This window comes from Euphorbia lathyris, chromosome 4 (assembly GCF_963576675.1).
Source record: "Euphorbia lathyris chromosome 4, ddEupLath1.1, whole genome shotgun sequence".
Lineage (NCBI taxonomy): Eukaryota > Viridiplantae > Streptophyta > Magnoliopsida > Malpighiales > Euphorbiaceae > Euphorbia > Euphorbia lathyris.
In genome coordinates, this window is record NC_088913.1 from 72890637 (window position 1) to 72894861 (window position 4225).

The 4225-nt window shown below is 32.3% G+C and overlaps 1 long non-coding RNA gene across 1 annotated transcript; it reads left to right on the forward strand.

Annotated features, from left to right (window-relative positions):
• Positions 1 to 692: 692 nt before the first annotated feature.
• LOC136225651 (uncharacterized) lies at positions 693 to 1178 on the forward strand. The gene is made up of 3 exons (XR_010687212.1): positions 693 to 766; positions 842 to 952; positions 1049 to 1178. It is a non-coding gene; the product is annotated as an uncharacterized lncRNA (long non-coding RNA).
• The last annotated feature ends 3047 nt before the right edge of the window (positions 1179 to 4225 follow it).

A 4225-nucleotide genomic window follows, 5' to 3' on the forward strand; every position in this document is an offset into this window, starting at 1 on the left:
AAGCGTATTTATATTTCCTTTATTGACTAATTATCAGGATTTGATTAGACTATTTTTGTTTTAAGTAAAGGTAGCAAGTACAAATTTAGTTTTCCTTTTCTTTTCTTTATAAGATGGAATCTTTTTATTTTTATTAATTTTTTGTTTTAAAAAGAACATAAGAAATAATGGTGGAATGTGGCCCTTTCCTATCAAACATGATGTAATTGGTAGATGTATACGGCTGGATTGCACAATGTGCTATACATATGCTTTTGCTTTATCCTATACTTTTATATTTTTGTTTTAGACATTTATATCCTCCCAATAATAACAATAATATAAATAGGAATTAATAACCCAATCTTGTAAAATAATGATTTTCTATATAACCACTTTGAGTAACTATGTAAACGAGCCGAGTAGAGTCGAGTCGAATCCGAACTTAGATAGGCTTGATATTAGTTCGTTAATATCTCGAGCCGAGCCCTTTCAAACTGAATTTTGACCAAGCTTTAACGAGCTGAAACCGACTAGCCATTACAAATATCATTATTTGGCCACATTGTGATTTGTTCATTTGTTAACTTCAATACCTGGTTGGTGAAAGTAAGTTAACAACTTATGTTCAAACCAACGCGCCCATTGTGTTCCTTACATGTGAGAAACCTGCAATTTGCAGATCTTTGGTTCTGCTGGTGTTATAGGTAATCCTATGGGATTTGTAAGGAGTTTGAGACTTGGTATCAGAGATTTTTTATCTGTTCCAGCGAAAAGCATTTTGCAGGTAAGGCTTCATTTTTTATTGTATTTGTATTGCCTCTGTAGGCATTATACTATAAGCTTTCTATTCTTTTTGCAGAGTCCTACCGGACTAATTACAGGCATGGCACAAGGCACCACTAGTCTTCTGAGCAACACAGTTTATGCTTTAAGTGATGCTACCACCCAATTCAGTAAAGCTGCACACAAGGTATCTCTATATCTGATTATTCTCCAGTGACTAGGGTGTGTGCGCGTGTGTGTATAACGGTGGATCCATGGATACTGATTTATAATGCCTTTGTAGGGGATTGTTGCATTTACGTTTGATGACCAATCAAGGATGGAAAAACAACGGAAAGGCATACCTTCACAAAGTAAAGGTGTAATAAATGAAGTCTTGGAGGTAAAAAAATTCTTCAAATGTAAAATTCTTCCATGCTGACAGTCCTTGGTTTATCAAGCAAGTTGTTAATGAAACGCGACTTATTTGATTTACTAGCTTTCCTTGGTATAAACTCCTCTTTAGTAGTGTTTCCTTGGAAACTCCTGGAACCCAGTAAGACAGTTTCCGTGCGCGTTTCCGTAAATATTGAAAATAGGAAACTCGTTTCTGGTTCCGCCAGAAAACAAAATCCAACTCTAATTCTGATCCGACTATGTTTCTAGCTTATTGAAACTTCCTCTTTAGCTAGAACTTCTTAAATTGATGATAATTTCTATTCCACAATTTTTATTTTTATTTTCTGCTCACTGTTGTAATCATGGGCAGAATATAAACAGTCTTTTTAATTATTGTACTTTTAATATTTATAAATATGTTCCTATATTTTTAATATTTACACATTTCTCCCAGGTTTACGTTTCTTATGCATTTTAGAAATAACGTTTCCCATGTCTGTTAACATATTTATGTACAGATATTTTAGCATGAGAGTTACATGTCAATAAAGGAAAACAGAAAATAGATGTGCAATATATAAGTTCAAAGCATCAAATCCCGATAGTACCTAGAACCATTCAACTCTAGCCAAAACTATAGTTTCAGTTAGCACATTATATGAATTATAAAATATTATGGGCTTTTGAATTATCAGGTCATGCAAATACATTTTGGTACCTATCATTTAACTTGATGTTATGCCTCTCGATATATCGAGCTTTTAACAAGTTTTAACCAAATTCATAATATATGCATAGAATAAGTAGCGTATGAGCAAAAAAAATCCTTATAACATATTTTACATGAGTTTAAAATATTAAAAAAAACAATCACATGTTATGACCGAGATTCATACCTGACAATTATCGTGTTCGAGTCGTGTTTGTGTCGTGTCATTTCGAGTTCGTGTCAAAAAGAGTAAACCCAAACCCAACCCAAAAACTTTCGTGTCAAAGTCGTGTTAACCTATTCGGGTTAGTGTCGATTTCGTGTCGTGTTTTCAGGTTACATGTAATTTTGTTATGTATATATATTAACAATAACTCTTAAAAATATACGAAGATATGGTACTGTTTTTAAACATTCTATATCATTTTTAGATACTATGTTAACAATAATTATCGAAAAGTTCGATAATATCATGTTAGAGGGTCATATAATGTGTTTATAACAATTTAGGAAATTCAAATCAATATTTGCAATTAATAATTATAATTTTATTATCTTTATTAATAAAGTGACATAAAAAACACGAGAGAATATAACAATAATTTTCAATATCCGTGTCATTTCGTGTCGTTTTCGGGTTCACATATCAACACTAACTCAACCCAAAAATTAGCGTGTCAGTTTCGTGTCAACCCAAAAATGACCCATTACCTATTAAGCTCAACACTAACACTAAAAATCCGTGTCGTGTTCGTGTCGTGTAATCGGGTCGTGTGTCATTTTGCCACCTCTAGAATAGTAGATGCTACTCGTGGTCGGAGAACAGTGAAATATATAAAGTTTGTGGTATTTTGTTCTTTATCAACCTAATTTCCTAGCTAAAGGTTCAAAGGTCAAACTTTTTTTTACGTAAATCTTATGTGAGTTGTGAATTATGATAAAAAAACCTAATAATAAAACGAAAAATTTAAAACAATGAAATATATATAGTAATTAAAAAATAATCGAATTTGTTTATGATTTTTTAATAGAATCTAAGGAAGTCCGACTCAGTCTTGTTAGTGCTCGAACCAATCTCGAACTCGAGTCGAACCTTATCGATTCGAGCTTTGAACAAACCGAGCTCAAGTATGTTTTCATTAAAAAAAACAACTAATATGACGTCACGTGGATAGAAATATTAACCAGATGTTCCCACCATGGATAATAATTACTGTTGAGATGACTTGCCATAAAAAAAAACGTGGATGGTACATGAGCACAATGAAAACTTGTAAATATTTGAGATTTGAATTAAGATACCGCGATTCAACTTGGAAAATAATTAATTAGATTCTTTTCATCAAGATTGAATACTCTGATGGTTCTTTTAGATGCACAATCTTTTCTGATTAAGTTATTTTAGTCATATTCTAATTAGAAATTTCAATCATGGGTAATTATCTCTTAAATAAATAAAATTTTCTTTCTTTAATTATTCTTTTCTATACATAATAGAGTTAGTTTAATCTTATTCAGAATATGACTCTTAACTTCTATAGAAAGGATCTTGATTTCTTGAAAATATACACCTTAAACACATTATTCTCTTGCATAATATCGCTCATTATTCTTGTTATTACTATATGATGTGGGTAAAAGTTGAGGAGGATTTCCAGGTAGGTAACTTATGAAGGTGATACATGCAATAAGAAGAATAAGATCGATCTTTTGCAGCGTGATGATTGGTCATGGGCAAGAAATAGTTCAGAGATGGGGAGGTAATTATTTATTACTTTAATACACTATTTGATGGTGACCCTACTACTGCTCTTCCTATAATGGATTTCTTCAGCTCTAATGTTACTGATGATATGAATGTTGGCCTTATAACTGATTTTACTGTTGATGAATTTTGTGATGTTATTTTCTCTATGAATCTAGATAACTCCCTAGAGCCCGATGGTCTCAATCCTGCTTTTTTCCAGAGGTTTTGGCCTAGTATGGGACATGATATGTTCAATGCTTGCAACGGTTGTTACAATGTGTTATGCTTCCTCCTCACCTTTCAGATACTAGTGTGGTTCTTATACCTAAAGTTGAGTCTCTCGTTCTGTGAAAGACCTTATAGCCCTTTTTTTATGCAACGTAATCTATAAGATTATGGAAAAAGTCATAGCTAATCGACTAAAAGGTGTGCTATCTGGCATTATTTTTTAGGAACAACAACTTTTGTCCTCTGTCATTCTATTACTGATAACATAGTTGCTGCTTTTGAACTCATTCATACTGTGAAAAAGGGAGGTTAAGGGGAAGCAATGAGATGTTGTTTTTAAAGTAGACATCAGTAAACCTTATGATTATGTCAAATAGACCTATCTAAAAGTTGTTATG